This window comes from Myiozetetes cayanensis, unplaced genomic scaffold (assembly GCF_022539395.1).
Source record: "Myiozetetes cayanensis isolate MyiCay16 unplaced genomic scaffold, myiCay2020 scf1, whole genome shotgun sequence".
Lineage (NCBI taxonomy): Eukaryota > Metazoa > Chordata > Aves > Passeriformes > Tyrannidae > Myiozetetes > Myiozetetes cayanensis.
This window is the reverse complement of record NW_026086604.1, coordinates 52,400,866-52,422,130: the sequence shown is the minus strand read 5'-3', so window position 1 is coordinate 52,422,130 and position 21,265 is coordinate 52,400,866. Positions and strand designations below refer to the sequence as shown.

The following is a 21,265-nucleotide window of genomic DNA, read 5'->3' as shown; positions in this document are numbered from 1 at the left end:
CAACTTCTTCAAAGCAAGTTTCTCAACATGATGGGTGTGATCAGACTTTTGAAGCTACCATGCTCCAAGACAGTTGAATGCAAACTTGTTCCAGTCTGGAAAGACTGTGAGAGCACGGAACTCAGGCTGAATACCCCTGTCCTCTAAGTGGGTCTGTCAGCCCCAGCCAAAGGCCATGCTCACATTGCGAGCAGTTCCCTGGTCAGACCGAGTTTGCAATTCCCCAGTTCAAAATACTTGTTTTTATTTGTTTGTGCACAGTGGTATGAACGCTGGTTAAAATCAAATATGATCATTCTCTTCAGTTCAGAAGCTTAATGTGCTTAAAACAATCTTCTCAGTATTAAAACTGATCAAAATCTTTGAAAACTGCTAGCAAATCTCTTGCATTAAAACTACTTTTTTCCCTTGTCTCACCTTTCATCTCTTGAATGTCAGCACGTATTTTAAATCACAGAGCATCAAAGAGGGTGAGGATACATTTGAGTTCGTTCTTTTACATTTGATAGCTGTATATAGATGGATGAGCATTTCAGTTTAAAATCTGTTACCACTTGTGATCAGCATCCACACACTGAAGACTGCACTCCAGCTCTTCATTCCTCTGTGCTTTAGGGCATGTCATCTTTTCAAACCATGCTGTTCCATTTGGTTCCATCATAACCACCCCTTGCACCAAACTTAATATTTAAAATACATGGTCTACCAAATGAAAGTAGTATACTAGCTCCTGTGGGGTTCAGTCAATCCAGGGCAGATAAAATACAGATTTCCCCACTTTTATTACATACACTAATTTCAAACAAGTTTTTTGTAGCTTCTGCTGAAGAAACTGTTCAGGTATCACAATTACATTACAAATTTGTTTCTGGTTCATCACTACCAGTGATTCAGAACCATGAATCAAGAACACTTTATGTAAAGAAAGACTAAAATCTGCATGAAGAGGAGAGGCAGAAGGTGTCACGGCTTCTTCCAGATAGCTCTTTATGGCAAACAGCGAGGAGAACTGAAATTGAGGAAACTTATGTAAATATCCTCTGACCAAAGTGAGGCATGCCTGCCTTCCTCTCACGTATGCCAGATGCCAGTGGTATTTGACAAACCTGAGACAGAGAATAAACCAGAGACCTTTGTTAGAACTGGAAAGGAACGTGACTCTCTTTGGCAAGAATGTAGTGACTATTCCCAAGCTGACTACAAGCCAAAGAATGAGGAAAGAAGCCCATTTTCATCCTTAGGGATGGGCAGGAACAGAAATCCAACCTGGAAGGAAAAAAAGTCTCCCCTCATGATGAAGAAAAGCATGGCTAAAAGGAAATCTGTAGGTTTGGTTTTACTGGGACCAAGACTCTCTGCCCAGCAAGCCTCAGCTACTTGGGCTGACAAGACAAAGGTAATAGATATGCCCTGCGCATTGCTTTTCCTGATAGGAATATGTTCACATATTGCATATCCGACTGAGGTCACGCCCTGGCAAAAAAAGATCAGCATGGATTTGACAGGTGACACATTAAAATAAATTTTCAGTATTTTGTAGCAGAAAAATGTGTCTGTTTAGAGAAAGGCTGGATATGCTGGCTGCAGAACAGTAATGGCATCCAAGTATTGGACATTACCAGATTGCACTGTATACCAAAGTGCTAACACACGTCCTCGCCTGCTTCTATTTGCTGTCAAAACCCCAACAAAACAGGTTCTCATCTCTAGGTCCCTCAAGGTAGCATCTCTTTTAAGGGACAATTTCACTTTAAAATACTGGAATTATTTTCAGCAAGTCCAATTTTAAGTCATGATGTCACTGATAGACAGCAATCAAGGACAGCTGCTCCTGAGTGCCAGTACACTGACAGGTTGATGATACCTCGGTTTTATGCCCTTGAGTCCCTCATTCCCTCCTTCTATATGAAAGCTCCCTCGAGAGGTTCTTAGCAGAGATTTAGCCACTCTCAGTTCCTACCCTAGAGACAAAGTCCCATGACAAGACAAAAAGAAGACACAATTCAGACAAGATTCCTGCTACCACACTTGACCTTCCCAAGGATGCCCAGACTCAATAAATTTCCATGTATGTCAACACGAAGAACATGTTCCCATGAGTGTTTCTGATTTTATTTTTCAGTAAAGTGATAGCAGCTTTGTATCACTTAAAAAAAAGCAGGGAGGAAGAGATGGAAAAATCAAGTGTCCCCACCACAAACCAGCTCTGAGGAGAGCTAACAGTCTGCACTGGAACAGGCCAAGTTTGAGACAAAACGCTGCCCTCGGGGTGTCCTGCCAACCAGAGGAAAGAGAGCAGGGCAGACTGGTGGGTATGGTACATTCTCTGTGACAGAAAGGACGTGGCACTTTGTGGGTGCAAGCCATGGTCGTGTCCTCTGCGATCACTGGGGCACCTGGAGAGAGGGGATGGGGCCACTTTGTCACTACTGAGCAAAGGTTTTGATAACTGAAAAGGGAGGTCTGCTGGATACAATGGGGGCACAAGGAAAATTTAGTTTAAAAAAAAAATAAAAGACTTGAGGATTTTGACAACAGGGTGTACTAAGGGCACCTACCACTGAAGTCACTCAGCAGAGCTCACACATACCTCCAGGCTGATGTGAACTTTACACTGTTCCCTCCAATCTGCTGAAGAAATTCTCCCAAATCCCCTCAAGTGGTGACAAGTACTCTTACTTGCTGCCAAACCTCCTTCCTCCCCCAACCTGTTACAGTAGCAATGCAGGAAGAAGATAAAAGGGGAGGAAATAAAAGAGCCTCTAACATGGCTTTCCTTGATTGCAGTCACTGAAAACCCAGGTGGATGGATCTTTCCCGAGAGCAAAAAAGCTTCTGTGTAACTGAAGTATCTCTTATTCACCATGTTCTAATTGTGCATCATAACCACGGGACTACAGAAAATATTCAGCTCCCTTCAACTCAAACAGAAATTCAGTTGAGGATAATGATTAAGTGAATAACCAACAACAAAAAAGCTCTTTTTTTTTTCTTTAATTTAGTATTTAAATCTTTTTCAACATATGTTGTCTTGTAAAAATATGTGAAATTTAAACTTGAAAAAATTCTGAAATGAAATGTTTTGACAACTTAAAAATTGAAATATTTCCCTAAAAAAATTATTTACCAAGTGTGGCAGAAATTTGTGACATGACTGAATTAGCTCTAAACTGTGTTTCTCAGCAAGCTTACACCTCACCTGCTCTATGGTTCACACTCTTGTACAGCTTAGCTTCTCACTCCATCTTCAACAGCAACTTTGCACCAGCAGGTCAGACTACATAAAAGTCCAGAGGTCCATGAGAAAACTTCCTTTGAGATTGACCTGTTGTCTTTCAGAGCATCAAGACATCACTCAGTTCCCACTGATGACAGCACAAAAAGTCCAAAATTCAAATTGTTTCTTAATTTGTTAATTAGCTTTGTGGCAACTTTCAAACACCAAACACAAGATATCCCCTAATTACTTCCTTCACATAAAGCCACAAGTTTTATTTAATGCTGAGGTTTTGTAAAAGCAAGCAAACTGGTTTTCTACCCTTCTTAAAGATCCTACTGCCTGATCTATCACCATGTACCCTTGATGACAAACTAGTGAGTTGGTTTCTCTGGGATGTCCCTGAATGAGGAGCAAGACTCTGATTTTGAGAAGGTTCCTTCACATGGCTCTACCACACAGATGTCCAGGACTTTCAGAATTACCATTTATTACTTTTTGAAGAAAATGCCTTGATTGCTTCCTCGCCATGTACTGCCAGCCCCTGTTTTGTGTTCCTCTGTTGTACCTTCTGGGTAGCACACAAGCAAGAAGAAGTATTGCAGACATTTTCACATAGCTAATCTTTATGAACCAACAGTGTTTCTGACAAGCCATTACCAACAAACTACGGCTATTACCAGAGGAAAGACATTTTTCAACTACTTACAAGGATACAGCAACAGTTTAAAAAAAACTCCGACAAGAACATTGTATGCATCACTTCAAAACTTCACACAAGTCTATATCATTGCCCAGCAACCTTAAGTCTCCAGGGAATAATTTGTCTTTTTGTTCTGCTTAAAGTCTTCCAGTTTGCACACATAGGCTGTAAAACCAGGTTGTTGCCAGAAGGTGAACAAGTTAATTCACTGAAAGTAGCAAGCCTGAAGTTGTTTTTTAGGCTGATGAATACAAGACATTTGTTTACTGAAAGCAGTAAAAAAACACACAGTAATTTTTTTGTCAACATGGAGCTCTAATTTTCAAAGGGACACTGACAGCTATACCTTGAACTAATTATCCTTGTGGTAATCAATTAACTTAAAAGGTGTGATAGAAACAAATACTATTTGAGCCCTTTCTAAATTCCTCTCATCCTTCCACAGATCAGTGTGCTCCTCCTTGCTCATCCCCTGCAGGTAACACATGTAGCAAATAATGGCCACAGTGAAAAGTTACCACCAGGAAAATAATGGCTTCAGCGAAACCAGACCGACTGATTTGGCACCATTTCAGCTCAGTGAAGATCATCTGAAGAAAAAATGTGAATTACGATTTCAACCACCCACCCGTGCCCACTCGTGACACTGTTTGCTCACACTACCCACGTCTCAGTGCACGGATCGCTTCCAAATTACCACCTCTAAGAGAAAGCACCAAGTGGAAAGTTCCCCAACTGTTCCAGAACAGTACGGTTTAACATCAAAACACCTCCCCATACAACAGTACCTCCCTCATTTCTAACCACATTTCTTTACCATACGGTTATAGACTATCTATATTTTATATTTATATTTTCAGTAGCAGCTCATGATACCATCCCTTCTCTAGAATCTTTAGTGGAACTCGGCCTATGACAAGAGGATCAAAGAGATCTGTTAGACTAAGGTCTCACTTAGCCTTGTGAAGTTACTGCCATTGAATAGATACAGTTAAAACAAAGTCCGGCTTTCATCTGATGGAAATGCACCAAAACTTACCCTTTAAATACAGTACACTGTAGGCTGCTGGTAAGTCTCAGGTCTTTCACTACTATGATACCTGCTTATTAAACCCATTTTCTAACACAGTGAGCTCATTAAAGATTTCATTTAAAATAATAAAATGGTTTCCACTGATGACAGCCTACCCTGTATACTTGACACTCAGTAGCCCTTATGACCAGAACTGAAGTCTCTTCAGCCTCTCAGATTTGGAAGGCAACATCTCCAAATAACAGATCACTGGTTTTTGGTTTTTCCTTTTCACTTTGGGATATCCAGGAGAACACAGACAAGTGTTTTTATTTCCTGTTTTCACTGAACATACATTTTCATGTCAGCCAAAGTGAAAGCTAACACAGTTGGAATATACTACAAGTCAGTATTTAATCTGGCCTTTCCTTTCCAATTTTTTAAACCACAATGCATCATTTCAGCATGATTAATAACAACTCTTCTGTTTCTTTCCCTGAACCAACCTGAGGCATTTTTGTTGCTAGGTAATGTTTTGTTGTGAGCTGTCCTCCCAACCGTAGGAAAGATTAAGAGATCTCAGATGGAACCAAAGACGGCGTGCCAGTAATCACAGCTGAAAGACGCTTGCACTTGACATCTCGAGATGGGAACAACATGTCTATTGTTTGGAGCCATCAGTCCTTTGCTATAATGCATGACAGACAAAACCACTTACCTTGTCAAGAATTGGGAACTTTGTCAAGAAGTCATTTATACTGACTGGATAAACAAAAGGGGAATCTGGAGAAGCAGGTTCATAAAACAAACAAAATGTCCTAGAAATGGTCCACATTCACAGTTACATTCCAGAGTAGAAAGGAGCTCTCCATCGACATTAACTGGTCCCAGGAGGATCCAATACTCATAATGAAATCTTGCATTGGCCTCAAGCTTCCACAGCAGCTTTTATAAGAATACAATGTGACGCTGCCAAGGGAGTGGGTTTAGCCAGAGAAAAGAGAGTTTTGGCCAAGACATTCCTCCATCTGACTAATCCTTGGCTTTCCAAGAGCCTGTTGGAGCCGCTGGCAGCTGATTCAAAAAGCCTAACACCTTTTTAGTCCCAACCTATATGAGATAATATTTCAGCAGCCCTAAATCAGACAAACATGCAGTCATGCTGCATACTTCCTCCAGACTTTAACTATTCCTTTGCCTAACCAGAGAATTTATTCTAAAACACTTTTTTAACGCAAGGATCAACATTCCTATTTGCATATTTACAAAAGTACATAGCCATATCTCTGCGTTCCCCAGCAATACCCTTGGCAGAAATAAAGGAAGCCAGACTGATAGAAGAGTTATACTCCAAAATTACCGTGCTATATTCTTTGCCAAAGGGTAATTTGTCAATGCAGTTGACAAATTGAAAAAGGGGAACATTTTTAGTGCCAGACCCAGAAAACAGCAGAATTGAAAAACAATGCTCAATCCCTTACTGAAAATATCAGTATATAGCCTATAAGATAAAGGAAGGATGAAATAGAAGAAAAAGAAATCACTGCACCGAGGAACCTAGCTCCTTAGTCTTATATTCTTTAAGACTATCCAAGTGAAAAGAAACACAGTCTGCTTCTTCCCAGTTAACAAGCTATTTGCACATTCTGGTGGCACCAAGGCTCCCATCAGGAGTCAGAGATCCTTTTGTGCTAGGCCCTGTAAAAACATTTACTAAAAGGACAGACAGCCCCAATGGCTTTATTATCTAGAATAAACAAATTACCATGACTTAAGAATGAATTTTCTAGTAGGGTGGGCAATTAAACCCTGGAAAAGGTTGTCAGGTGGTACCCACCATCACATGGAATCTTGAGGACTGTATTTGTCTTTAAAAAATAGGTTTTCAACAAACTTACAGGAAAAACTAAATGCCTAAATCTTAGCAGGGAAGGCCAAGCTGAATAATTACAGTGATCAGCTCTGCCCCTTGAACCCATGAATCCCCCTTATTCAATCTCTTATTACATTAAACCAAAGACACATAATTAATAGTTCCACACTCAGCTGCTACTAATACTTACCGTTCTGCAGAAGGTAACAATGACAACCGCAATTCAGAACTTCAGCCACCAGGCAGGAGATTCTCCCCTGCTGTGCATCCCAGTTTTATTTTCTTCTGCAAACTGGAGCAGTCCTCCAAAGTGCTATGCCACAGCAAGAGTCACTGGGTAGGATGGAACGATATTCTATGGTAACACAGATAATTTTACTTTGTCAGTGCTTAATCTGGTGGGTGTTATGGCTCTACCTGGTTATGCTGACAGCATCTCCCCAGATCTGGAACCCTAAAGGATTTTTCCTGCAGTGGTCTAACAACATTTTCGCTTCCTTTTTTAGCATAGTCTGTGAATCACTGGGTTCGAGCCCGTTTATCAGCTTATACAGATGGGATGCCATCTCTGTTCTGACATCTTCTGAATGTGGCATGCAACAATTTAATCCAAATAACACCCCTGGGGTCAATATTATGAAGAGTATATACATGGAATTCCCAAGCCTTTTACATCCTTAAATTAGACAATCTAATGAAGCCCTTCAGGCTCTAAATTCTGTGAAGTCAATATAATGGCTTCTCTGTGGACAAAGAGCACCAAAACTATTCTTTTCTACCATATATAACTGTTACTTTCAGTTTAATTAATATTAAACCGCTTAATTTTCATTATATATCTCACTGTGTCTATTCAAATGCCTTGGCTAGTTGGAAGCATTAAGCTATTTGTCCCCAATGATTTCTTAATGAACAGCATTCTCTTACTGCATGTCTGAGAGCTTCTCTCACTTTATTCTCTCCCTTTATTATTTACAGACCGATGTGCACAGGTGGTCATAAACAGTGTGCTCCATCTATACATTATTCATATGATAATACCATATTAACCAAACTCATAAATGCAGAGCAGCAATAAAATAAAACTGATTTCTTCAAAACAGTGTTCTTCTCACAAATTAATACAAATCTCTATGAGACATTTTACTCCCTTAGGCCCCCAAAACCTTCCTGGACCACAGCAGAGGAAAGACTGCAATATGACCTTCAAGATTATACTGGGTTTTGTTATTGCAGCTTTAAGAAAGCTGGCAGACTTGCTTGCCACATCCCACACCCTTCCCACATCCCTGCCAGTTGTCTTGAAGAGTGAAGTCAAATTAACCTTAAAAACCTGAAGTAGTTGGCCAGCAGCTGTGGAAATACTAAAAACAAGGAATGCCTGAGCCAGCCAAATCACTTCATTTCCACAGGCAACAGCGAAGAGAAAATGGAATGGGCAAAAAACCTTTAAGACCTGGGGGACTGTGAGTAAATGTATTTGTGCTTGAGGGTGAAGTACTCCCTTCCTGAATCAGAGAAGGGAAATAGATAAGAGAAGTTGGTGTTTCAGGTTAAAAGAATCAAGAAAACCCATCACACAGAAAATTCAGCAGTTTTTCCTTCTTTGCTTTAAAGTCATTGACCGAGTATGACTTTTATTATGTTCCTATTCTAGTTTGAATTCCAGATGCGATGCAAAGCACAGAGAAAACAAACTCATGTCAAAGAAAAACAAAACCAAAACCTAACAACTCATATAGCCACCACTTTTCAAAACAGCTCTGCTTATAAGACATTAAGAGAAGACTCATTTGTGTCCAAACACCATTTGAATTGGCATCACCACCCAGAAACACTGCCCAGTATAATCAATAAGACAGATTCTAACCTTCAGGGATATTTTAATCATCACAACCATCCATGGTTATCAGCTCAAATTATGTGTACACCCCTAAAACGTTCTTCAAGGAGAGTTCAGTGTTCTGGCACTAGTTTTAGGGCATGTATTCTATGACATAACAAGTAGCTACAAGTCTAAAAGGAGCACAGTGTTTCCAAAATGGTATAGGCAGGCCACCCTCCTATAAAATATAATAAAACTCCATGTCAGATCAGTGCAGGGGCTAAAGTTTTATGCAGAGCAGACATCCGCTGGCAATCACAATCAGCACAGAGCCTGGTTGAACACTGCAGCAGGAACATCTTAGGTGCTATTTGTCCCACAGTGTTTACACTGGTTTCAAGCCTGAGTAAGCTCCATCAGGGCAAATAGCAGCTTTGCCTAAACACCAAAAAAACAACCCTACATTAGGACAGTTAATGGACCTACTCAGGACAGCTACACCCAACTTATGCAGCCTCTCTCTGGTCTAGAGAGAAGCAAGGAGCAAGACCAGACAGCTAAGGAGAAGGAACCTTCAGGACAGCCCAGGCACTCTCCACAGGAGTGCAATTATCCAGATCTGACTCATCTCGTGTCTGCAGCTGAGCTGCTTGCACTGCACTTTACTGTAACTGCCATCTTAAAAAAAAAAAAAAACAAAAAACAACACAACACCAAACCAAACAAACCCCCTTTTCAGTTGCAGATAGGCATCATCTGCTTAATATAATCATATCACTCCTTTCCAAATTCGAGAGATGAAAGGCTTCTCTTTCCAAAAGCTGTGAGACAGCAAATTAAACATTGTGATAAAAGAAGTTTCCGATCAGCAGGTGCCTCCTGTGCTGGCAGCAGGCAAAGATACTCCTGTCTGTCAGCAAACACGGCTGCCCCCAAACAAAGGAGGCTCCCACCTTGGGGGCTCTGCCAGAAACACTATCACCACCGGTATCAAGTCGCTGACAGCACACGGCGTTATACGTGCACAGACTGCCCGAAGGTCACCGAGCATTTACCTTATGGTTAAAAGCCAAAATGAGATTATCCCCATGGATGCCACCTAATAAACACACACACCAGGCTGCAAGGGATGCCAACTTGTCTGGAGCGATAACCACCCGCAATGCTTGCACAGGCTGGCAGGAGTGGAGCGCGAAGAAGGAGCCTGCCATGTCTGCACAGCCCCTCTTTGGGAGGAACTCTAGACCCCCCTCCACTGCACGCTTTATGGCCCATGCATTGTGCTTTGCTTGTTAAAGCCTTGTCCTGTGCACAGGTCAAGTGGTGCCCCCTGAACTGCCTCAGTGTACCCGAAGCAGAACTGCTTCTTCTCCTCAGTGGGGACTTTGTTAAGTGGGTATTTATTTCAGCCAAGGTCTGCAGACTGGCACAAGAGTTATTACACAGGAAACCTATGCAGCAAACACCCAAAATGTGGGCAGTCCTCAGGAAAACGACATTGTTGTCAGAGAGAGCACTGCAGAAAAGCTCACTTGGCATATACTCCAAAAGTATTATTTAAAAAAAAAAAGATAAAGAAAAAAAGAAATTTCATTAAAGAATTTCATCTTTTCACAAAGAGAAAAAGCATACAGAAACTAGGGAGAAAGGGCTGAAATTAGATCCTTCAGTATTTTTTTTATTTTTCACCTGCAAACATAATTTCTACAATGACGCATATACGTAAATAAGCAAATAACAAGTGGGGGCCATGCCAGGGAGGGATATAAACTGCACAGCAATTCAACAAGTTACAACAGAGTGACAAATGAAGTGCTGTATAAAGCTGTCATAGACAAAAGCCATCCAGCACTCTGGCAAGGAGCACATGCTAAAGTGCAGACCACAAAACCAGTTGATTTCTGAATAAGGCACCACCTTGTCCTGGAACCTCCTCTGCCATCCCAATGAGAACTGAAATTCACAGATAGCTGTTGGACGGTGACTCCACTGCCAACAAGGAGCACGGTTCACAGTCTGCCATTACCCCTGCCTGCTCCTCTCGCCTCCCCTTCCCATCCCCTCAGGAATGGTCCATGCTGTCGTCCCCAGCTGCTGCATTCCCTTCAGTAGGTGGGACACCATTCCAACACAGCACCAGCAACACACGACATCTAACAACTTCTACAGCCAGTCTGGGGAAACACCACCAGAAAAATAAATAATCCTGCCCTGGAAGCTCAGGATCAGATTAGTTAAACATGTTGAACTGCCCCTGGGAAACTATCTTTCTTTATGAATTACTGAGAGGTAGGTTCTGAGGGTTTTTTAATAATTTCAGGTGCAGCCTCTAGGGTTCTCAGAAACAACTGAAGGCAGGCAGCACTGGTCAAAAAAAGGAAAAGGTTAAAACTTTTTAGGATCATGCCCATATTATTAGCAAAGGCCTTTTTAAAACAACTGGCAGATTCAGTTTGTTGCCTTCACAACATCAGGAAAACAAACGTTACACCTCACACCAACTAATAATGAGCTGACTTCACCTGAGTCAGTGGACAGACATTTGTGTGGCCCCAAGAATATCCCCACTGTTCACCCTACACCAGCAAAAGGCACCATGTGGCCTACTATATTGGTGTCATATCTAATTTCTGAAATTATGTAGGGCACTCTTTCAGAGAAGTAGGTCGCTGTGATATTTTGGATGCAAAGGTCTTCCACTCTTGGAGACCTGAATCAAACTTTCATGTAAGCACAGGGCTTGTTGCTATGACATAATTGCAAGCTTGTTTATGTTATGAATACTGTGTAATGAAGTCTGCATGTAGTCTCCTCTATTCTGGGATTGAAAGTACTTTGACTTATGAATTATGGCAAACATTTTCAGTCTGGGATCTGCTGTCACAGGAACTATTTGGAAGGCAGTGGGGCAGAAAGGCGTGCACAAGGGGAAGGTGCTCAAGGATGTGATCAAAGGAAGAAGAGTACTACTCAAAAAGCAAACCCACTGAAATAAAAAAGTGCATGAGGTAGTATGTTCCTTAGATTCCTCTCTCCTTAAGCCAGGGCTATTCCTAGTAACCCCCTGCCCCTCTCCCAACTAAACTGCTAAATGTGCATGACAGCCATCAATCTGACTCAGTACATACATCAGTGTCTGAATACACATTAATTTAATTTGAGACAATATGCCAAGTCATCACTATTCTTTCCCTTCCCTATGGCTGGCACAGCCCTGTAATCCTCCCAGAGGAGGGGGGGTTATTACCAGAGCAGGAAACACTGGCATAACCTTTCACAGTTAATTTGCTCTTAGACCTCAGTGAAGGAAAGACATACGTGGGTTCCTGGGCATGTATCATAACCATAATTTCCCCACCTGAGTTGGCAAAGCGAGCAGCTCTGCTCCACACAAATGCTCGAGTATTGATCTGAAACTTAGAGATACAAGATGGGTTAACATTTTCTTTGGGAGTCCAACTTGCATGCTCCCATTCCCAGAATATACATGTGGAAAAGTGTGTTGATTCCCTCACAAGGGCAAAAAATACCTCAACAGGGTAACTTCATCCTGTAGAGTCATGGGTGAGTCTTGGCACTGTTAGTATCATTCCCTGATCAAGACAGTATTTGTACTCTTCACAGAGATATGTGCAACTTTATTTTAAATGAAGTTTCAAAAATTGTGAACTATTTTAGGTGCGTAATGGAGAACGAAAAAAAAAAAAAAGTACAAATTCCTTATCACAAGGAAAAAGAACTGATTTTCTTTTCTTCCAGAGCTTCAGAAAGGAATTTTTCTTTTATTTTCCTTGAATTTGTCATAAAAGGCAGTGGCACTAAATATATAGTCTGTCTAGGAAAAAAAAAAAAAAAGCCAAGTGTCAGAAAGGCCACAAAACTGTATAAAATAGTTCACAAAATGGAAGAGATTAACTACATGACATGCTCTAGTAGGAAAAAATAATGGTGGGACTAAAGCTACATTCAAAGAGGAGAGAAAAAAAGTCATATTATCTAAGGGCAAAGCATCACTCAAATCTACTTTAAGGTTTGGAAATCTGATTCAAACATTCCTGAATGACTCTCTCCCAGGTGCAGACAGCACCACTGAAAAGCCAAACTCCAGTCACTACTTTCTCTCTAACATTAGGCACAACCACACGTCGTAGCACTGCCTGTGCCTCCATAAGCTGACTTCCCAAAGATGCTTTTGCAGAAAAAACCTGTCCGTGATTCCAGGCATTCAAAGTAGAGAGCCAAGACTGTGAGAAGGCTTTGAAGGACCACTGACCATCAAGTTACTTATCCTGTGTCCTCACTGTAAGGTGGCTGTGATACAAGCCTAGGTGAACAGAAGGAGCCAGGCTCTTGACTCTTGACCCTACCTCCAAGAAATTAGTCCGCCCGAGGACAAAGCACCAACAAACTGCATTGAGAAAATTTTATATACAGATAAGAGCAAAGCTAAGGGCAACACCTGACAAAACAAGTTAAGACAGAACATGGAGTGTTGAAGAGATTGTATCCAAACCAAAAGGAAAAAAGCCATTTCCTCTTGCTATTCACATTTTTATAGCAGAAATAAACACACAGAGCACCTACGACAATAGCTCCAAAATCAAGAGAAAATTATTGCAAGAGGGTGAGTAAAACACAAAGCACTCACCAGCTGAGATCTGCATTCAGCCAGGGGAAAATTGAAAGAAAACATAGTTGCAGAGTAAGTTGAGCACTAGAGGGGTGCCAGAGATCCCCATAAGGTACTGAGGTATGCTGCCTGAAGTACATTTAAGAGAACACCAAGAGCTTCATACTATACTATAATACTTTTTCAAACTAGACAGCTACCTTACAACAGAATTTATCTCTATGAACAAGACTCTGTGCTGCTTATGATGATTTGCATATTGTCTATATTGTTTGCCAAATGCCATCAACAACCTCTCAAGGCCATTTAAAATTGGTAACTTGCTATATCTGTCTTAAATTAGCTGAGCAGGTGTATATAGGTTCTTAGGAAAAGTGGTTCAGCTTAAGCAGAAAGAGTAAATAAAGCCTTTAGTAAAATAGTAATAACTGGACAATAGACACGCATTTGAAAAAAACAAGAGAACGACCTCGAGTTGCAAGTCAGAGGAACAGGCTAAGTTAAAGGGCACAAAAGTGCATTTTGTTGTTGGCCTCTATGGGCCAAATCATGAGAGGTACTGCACTGAGTGTTTAATTTGCCAGGGACAGCAGTTACACAAGACCCCCTTCCTCTCTTGCTGCCTTACATAAGCTTCCCTGTCTAGACATAAGCTTGACTTTGACAGAACATGCTGGTCCTACATTTTTCTTGGGACTCTCCCTCACCATCTGGAAGCTACAGGGGAACAACAATGCACTCAACAGTGACTCTGCCTCCCCTCAGCCGCTTATGTAAAAAGTCTGGGCTTTTAAAGTACTCAGTGGAGGATGAAGAGTGTAAAAATCTAACTGCTTGGATTCAATTTCTTACTTCAGTGATATTTCCAAGAGGTTGATCTGTCATGCCAACACAGACAAGAATCAATACCCCTCAGTTACTTCTGCAAATAGAAAGCAGAATCTGGATCAGCCTAGAAAATAAACACACAGCAAGGCAATAACAAATGACATTTTGTTCTCTGGAAAATAACATACTCTAAATCAAGGATATATTGAACTCTAATTAAAAAATGCACTGCAAGTAACATACAAGTTTGGTTGAGGTCACAATAACACATTTTCTAGACAACCTAAGATTGCAGATTTTACTGGAGATTGGAGAAAATCTGATATCTTAATAACTTTTAAGACAAAATTAGGGAAGAAGAGTATACACTGGATGTAAGGAATTGGTAGGAGTTCATATACCAAGTTCTGTTTTCCTTTGACTAAAAACGTAGATAGACAAAAAAATAGGAAAATGGCACAGCAAATATTCATAGCCACTGAAAATTTGTTCTTTCTGGTAGAAAACAAACAAGAACAAAAGATAACAAAGTTGATCTCTTGGTCAAAAACTCTTGGGCATCCCTTCAACTTTTATCTGGGCACTGTTTGACCAATACTTGCCCATCCTGATTCAGTGTCCTGACATGAGCCACCCTGTGCACAAACAGATGCAGCAGAGGACTACACACAGAAGACACAATTTTGCATACCTTAATATATTTCTAAATGCTAGCCAAAAGCTCAAAATCAAATAGGTTTACGAAAATTATCCTCTGGAGCCTGTGCGAAGCAAGGCAAATATTGCTTGAGATAGGACATAAAGTTATATTTAAAAAAAAAAGGAAAAAAGTATGCTGTAGTTATAAATGCCTTGTTAGTAGAGTTCAGGAGGGCAGTCGATGATTGATCAAGTTGGCTGTCACCAGTGGGAACTGCTATAAAGGTTTTTGGCAGAGGAACTAGGATGGGATGATGAAGTATTTGCTCAACTAAGGGAAAAAAAGAAAGAATAATGTTTAATAAAATATATATTAAAAGATATTAAAAAACATGGTTCACAGCAACCCTATAAACTCAAGAATTTTCTGCAGTTACACGGGAGGACTGAAGGAGCTGATGAAAGGTGAAACAAAAAGTGTTTTTATTCTTATGTATATATAATAAATAACACCCTTGGCTTTTGTAAGAAGCCAGTTAAAAATTGTTTGGCATCTCCTAAGATTCCTCCTCTTTGATCTCTCTGCCAACATGATCCATACTAAATGAAGAAGCAGAGCTTACACTATATAACTGTCAGCAAGATTCGGCAGAGGCGTCGGGAGAGGCATCAGGAAGGCACATCATGACATTCTCACCCATGTCATTTTTGCAAATTAAGGCAGAGCCTGCTATACAAGGAAGAGAAGGACAAAAAGCCATCACCTCTGTATGAAAGAGTGGTTAAGTAATGGGTGAATAATGCAGAACAATACAATTAAACCAAAAGCCATTGTTCACTACATATGGGCAAAGAGGGGGTATATAATACATATGTACACATACACAACCCTCCTGGTCACAAACAAGAAGAAGAAAGGGGTGCAAGTGGTTTGACTGCCAACATGAAACTTCCATCATCCACCCCAAATTGACAGTATTCATACCAGCTGTGATTCTGGGCTCTTATAATCTCTCCATTATAGATTAAATGACAGTCTCAGCACAACAGTCTCAGGAGAATAAGGAAATTGAGTAAAGAACAGTACAAGTGATCCTGTAACAGGAATGGTAACCAGCCAGCTATGGAGACACTGGCTCATTTGTTCTCCCTGGCAACTTCACAGCTGTACAGTGGCCAGGGACAGTCGGTACCTGCCACCATAAGGAAATGTGGAGAAACTTGTTTAAGGAACAATAACACTGAACTTAAATAAATGATGGACAGACCTTAATTATTCTGCACTTAGTCAAAGAAAATGTCTGGCCATAGAGCTGTTAAGAAAAAAAAAAAAAAAAAGGCGATAAACCAGAGAGATCTGAATGTTCATAGGAATTAAGAGGGAGAAGTGAAAAGCCGAATATATCCTGTATCACCATCGGCTTGAACAGTGTTAAAATTGTTGCGAGTGGATAGCTTTTGAACAGCCTGCATGAGATCTCACCTCTCTGTGTATTGTACAAGTGTCCACACTACAAAGCCATCAGCCCAGCTGGCACTCTGACTGCTACAGCAAAGAAGTCGATACTTCAACCTGACCCGAAGACCACCTACATAAAAGGTATTTGCTGCCGAGACATTAATGCTGGGCAAGCTCATGGTAGCAGTGTCCATATGTTCTACTCACTGAAGTACTGCCAACAACAAATACTCAAGAATATGAGTCAGATCCCATGAAATTTCACATTTGGCATAAAACCAGACATTTCTTTCAATAAATAATGGACTTGAACATTTTATTTCATTCTAATTTCTGAGCACTTACAACTTCTAAGCATTTTTCAGGAATGTTAGGAATGCATTCTTCAAACCCAAGAGTTGAAATCTTCATGAAATCCCAGGGTGTTAGCAGACAGGCTTTCCAATAGAAAAGAAACAAGTACCATGAGACAGGATCAAAATCAGAAAGTTAGCAACACCTTTTCCTAAGCAACTTCAAGATCATCATCCACAGAAAGTCAAGAGGACACAAATGCATATCCTTCTTGCCCAAAGTCCAGAGTTCAAAGCCAATAACACATTTTAAGTAAGGTTATTTCAGATCTTGTACAATAAGTGATTTACTTGCACTTCTTGCACAATATGTGATTTTGACACTAAAATTTCATATTGCCATTGTAGGTTTAGAAGGAAGATTGCACTTCTGCACGCAATCACACAACTGAATTATATTTACCTGCTCTCACTGAGGGGGTGGGGGGAAGGGGGAATGGTGTTTCTATTTTAAAAGGAACTGTAGCTCAAACAGACTTTTAGTTTTGGAAACAAATTTCTTATGAAAGCACCAAATGATTGGAAAGCAACACACCATACCGAGGTGAGCATCACTGCTCTTGAGATCACCAGATCTCTGCCAGCCCCACTGCCCAACACCATCTTTCCTCAGTGGACTGAAAACAGTTCATTTCTCTACACTTCTTCAGTCTGACAAACTCAAAACTTGTAAACCTCAGTTAAATATCCTCTTATTGCAGAGAGCTGACGTCTCTCCTGAACTGAATTGAACAGAGCACTATGACTCTGCTGCCTTAGATCTCTGTGACTCAGCACTGGGAAATTTTCAGTTTCACAGGGTAGTGTCTCTTTAAACGACTGTTTTTCATGATTTCACTAAGTTGTGCATTTGCCTTAAGGAACATTTCTTCACTGTAGAGTCAACGGAATACTGTGAATTATTCCTCGGTGATTTCTCATCATACAGACAGAAGTGCTTCCACCAACAGGCAGGTGGTTGGGCAGCAAGTCGCAACCCAGCGGACCATCACCGTCCCCATGGGAGCTGCTCTCATGTAAGCTCCCCGCCCAGCAGAGCGGACACTGAGGACCTCCCAAGCAGTGACCCAGGGGCTCTCTGTTGCTCAGCTGTTGGTGACACTGACTTAATTCACAAAGAGATTTGCTGAGAAAGACTAATTTGGTCCTCCTCATCCTTGTGTGAGCAGTGTTACCACTGTGTAGGGAACAAAAGCCAAACTATGATTATGTCTGATCAGTTATTAACAAGTCCACTTCTCCCCCTACTCTCCTCACCCAACACAACCTATTTCCTCTATTATTCATTACCCCTCTTCTCAGTGGTCAGGCCCAGACATAGAAGGGTCAGAAATAGAGCATAAATAAACTTGAGGAAAAACGATCATTAAGACTGGCCACTTGTGGATTATGTAAAACCATGAGGGACTGGCAGGGTCCAGCTACCCTGTGCTTTCTGTCTCTCACAGACCACCTTGAGGGCACTTCCCATTCACCACCTTGCTCAGCTCCTCTCAAGTGCTGCCCACCTCACTATACACCAGCTGCAGGAGCATGGCCATCCCAAGGCTTCTCTGGTGGCCAGCTACCCTCGGCAACTTGGTATCTGCAGGGATGGCTACAGCTGTGACTGCAGGATCCCGCAGCACATCCCCGCAAGCCCTAACCCCCCCGGATATCAGCTATAACACTGGTGAAGCCACAGAAACAGGTCTGAGTCTGAGCTGGACTCACATCTTCAAGCAGCTGGGCTGAAGCTAAGCTTCTCCAACCTCCACTTTTTCCAGAGACTCAGCCCACGCAGGTATCTGCACCCGTCGCAATTAGAACCCCAAATTGCCAGGCAGGCATCGCAGTGACAAATCTCTCTCCATGCCTTTACACTCCCCTCAGCCTTTGCCAGATCCAGCAGAGCATGTGAGATGCAAATGCTTTCACACCTACATGTTTTGTTTAATCAACCACAGATGCTCAGATTGATTGAGCAGTGATTTGCATAGATTAACGTGATGTCAGTATTTATAATACAGCAGGAACATCATGCCAAAATCCACCCCTGAGGAGGTATCTACTCACGAACTAAACAATAATTGGATAGATTTTATATCAGAACAAGAGACCAAAATGAAAAAATGGGAATCTTCAAGTCAGATTGATCAGATTTCCTCAATCTTCTTCCCTCTTGCAGGCTTCTTTCTTCTTGTCTGTCTGGTGACATCGGAAATTTTCTTCCACACCTTCCCTAGAACAATTACAACAGCTATCAAGCCTGTCACTGTGACCAGACCTACCTTAAATAAAGAAGATATACAGTGCAAAGAAGGTATTTCTACACATTGTAATTAGTATCTTCCTTGGAGCTAGTTGCAGGTAAAGATTGTAATTTCTTCCTATTAAAATCTTCATGTTTTAACAAAAGAGTGAAAAATACAGTGGAAATTATTTCCAAATTTCAGTTTAAAATCAGCAGGAGTTGTCCAAAGGAGGTCTGAAATCTGTAACGGTTTTTTGCAAACAAAAGTTCAATTTTTAAAGAAGACTTAATTTTAGACAAATAGAAATTGTTAGCACTTCTAAGCAGCACTAATCATTTTTCTCCTGGCCTAAAATGCAGACAGCTATAAGATTCACTTTTGTGTTTCAGTAATTTGCATGGCGACTACCTCTATTTAAAAAGAATTTTTAAAAATATCCAGAATATATAACTCAAGTTAAACATTTTGATGAAATATAGTGATACACAGTGAATACAGACGACTTCAGACAGGCGATAATCCCCATTTTATCACATAAGAAATTAATACCTATTTAACAGCCAGCCCTAGTAAACATCTATCAAAACAGCAGTGTAGAGAACTTCGCTTGCAATGTGATGCAGTTAACATGACTAAAGGAGGCAAGTATAGTCAGCTGTCAGGAGATGCAAGTACTACAAAGAGCAACACAGACCCCAGGTACTTCAAAGAATAAATCAGATGTCTTTTTGCAGAGCTTCAGAGCGACTGGCAACATTACTATCACTGTACTGACACAGAAAACTAAAGCTCCCCCCCTCGTCCCAGAGTTTCAAAATAAAATTAGGTAAAAGCTTTGGCACTGACTTATAAAAACATCATACCCCCAGTAGGCACCAAAATCCAGAACCACCCAATGCAGCTTAGACATTACTGGCATGGCACATGACCTGAAATTTCTTTTCATCCTTGGTTTACCTTCTCAGAAGATGACAAATGGTTTCCAGACCACTGAAAACTAGCTTGGGATTGAAAAATCCATTTAACTTGTTTTGAAACCCAAATGTAACTTGTATTCAGGTAAGTTTTTGCATCTGAAGATTCTTATAATATTAAGAGAAATACAGAAACATTTTGTTTTCTAAGCTGGTCTTTGTTTTATGTGTTTCAAATAGTAAACACTGTGAATCAAGGGTTAATTCAGAGTGTATATTAATCAATGTCTATTTGAGTTTTACTGTATGAAGCTGCCCAGTTCAGTGCCCTAACACTCAACTAACCTAAGCATTCCTCGCAGTAACAGATATTACTAACTGATTTTACTTACTTACTATTGCAGAGGTTTTGTACCAAGACATTTGGGTTTTTTCCCTGCTTTTATATAAGAGTTGTAATATTTCCAAGAGTAGTAAATTTCTAAATGTGATTTTAGCTGGCAGTTTAAATGTACCTTTTGCTCCCCACTAATTTTCACTTTTCATGCAATATCTGCATGCGTTGATGAATCTCCCCATACTTCCACTAGAAAAAACAAAGCTATTAATAAACTAAAAGTGAAGAAAATACAAACAAAAAAATTCAGTGGACCAAAATCTCACAATACGCCATCCTGTCCTCAGACACAGGACAACATTAAGAAGGTGCACAAATTCCTGAGGAAAATGCAGCCAGGATAGGAAGCCACTCTGGGTACAGTGACGGTGGCAGAAAAAGCATGCATTCACTCACTGTTTCTGAAGTACACGAATATGCACTTTCCTGTCTATAAATTGACCAATTTACCACTCAGAAACCGCAAAGTGATAATTAATGTACAAGGTTAAAGAGAAAGGAAAGGGAAAACAAACTCTTTCAAGAATGCAGCAAGAGAATTTTCTGCCCGGGGCTACATTAGCCAAAATAAGAACGTCCACTGTGCAAGATCTCATTTCATGCATGAATGCAGCTCTGGGTCACAGCTCTACGCTCTCTCCCTCTGAAGCTTCCCCATTCACGCCTCTACCCCAGCCTAAAACACTGCTATTTATAAACCACTTGGAAAACCGGTATCCCATCATCCTCATAGGTTTTATAAACAAATGCGTCTGTCTAATCTGATACTGAATTTGTAACATTTTTCAACCAAGAGCAATAAACAAGATGATGCAGAAGGTCATTACTTCCAGATTCAGACAGAATGCAGAGAAGTGCTATTGACAGATGAAAAATTGCTCCTATTTTTGCCTGCAAAATTAAGAACTCTGCTGGAACAAAATGAAGTCCTTCCAATTTCCATTAACAATATCTTCTTCCTTTAATAACAGAATTCAGGTTCTTTTTAGGGAAACCGTCTTCCTCACAGTCAATTAAGATATGGTTTATCAGGACAAACACTGTTATTTTTTTCTATTTCAATTTAGGAACAGCAAAATTGTTCAAATAAGACCTAAATTACCTCCTGGGTAACTGAACTCAGTTGAAATAAAATGAGGGCAGATACCAGACCCCAGAACACCAGCTTTAGGACTGCCTTA

The 21,265-nt window shown here is 40.7% G+C and overlaps 1 protein-coding gene across 5 annotated transcripts in view; it reads right to left on the bottom strand.

Moving 5' to 3' along the window:
* LDLRAD4 (low density lipoprotein receptor class A domain containing 4) overlaps positions 1-21,265 on the bottom strand; it is a 281,846-nt gene that overhangs the window by 103,800 nt on the left and 156,781 nt on the right. Inside the window, exon 1 of one of the 5 annotated variants that reach the window (XM_050306957.1) lies at positions 6,996-7,120. The exons of the other annotated variants lie outside the window; for them this stretch is intronic. The gene's annotated coding sequence lies outside the window, so the exon portion shown is untranslated. Of the gene's footprint in view, positions 1-6,995; positions 7,121-21,265 lie in introns of those variants that run through there. 5 annotated transcript variants of the gene reach the window in all.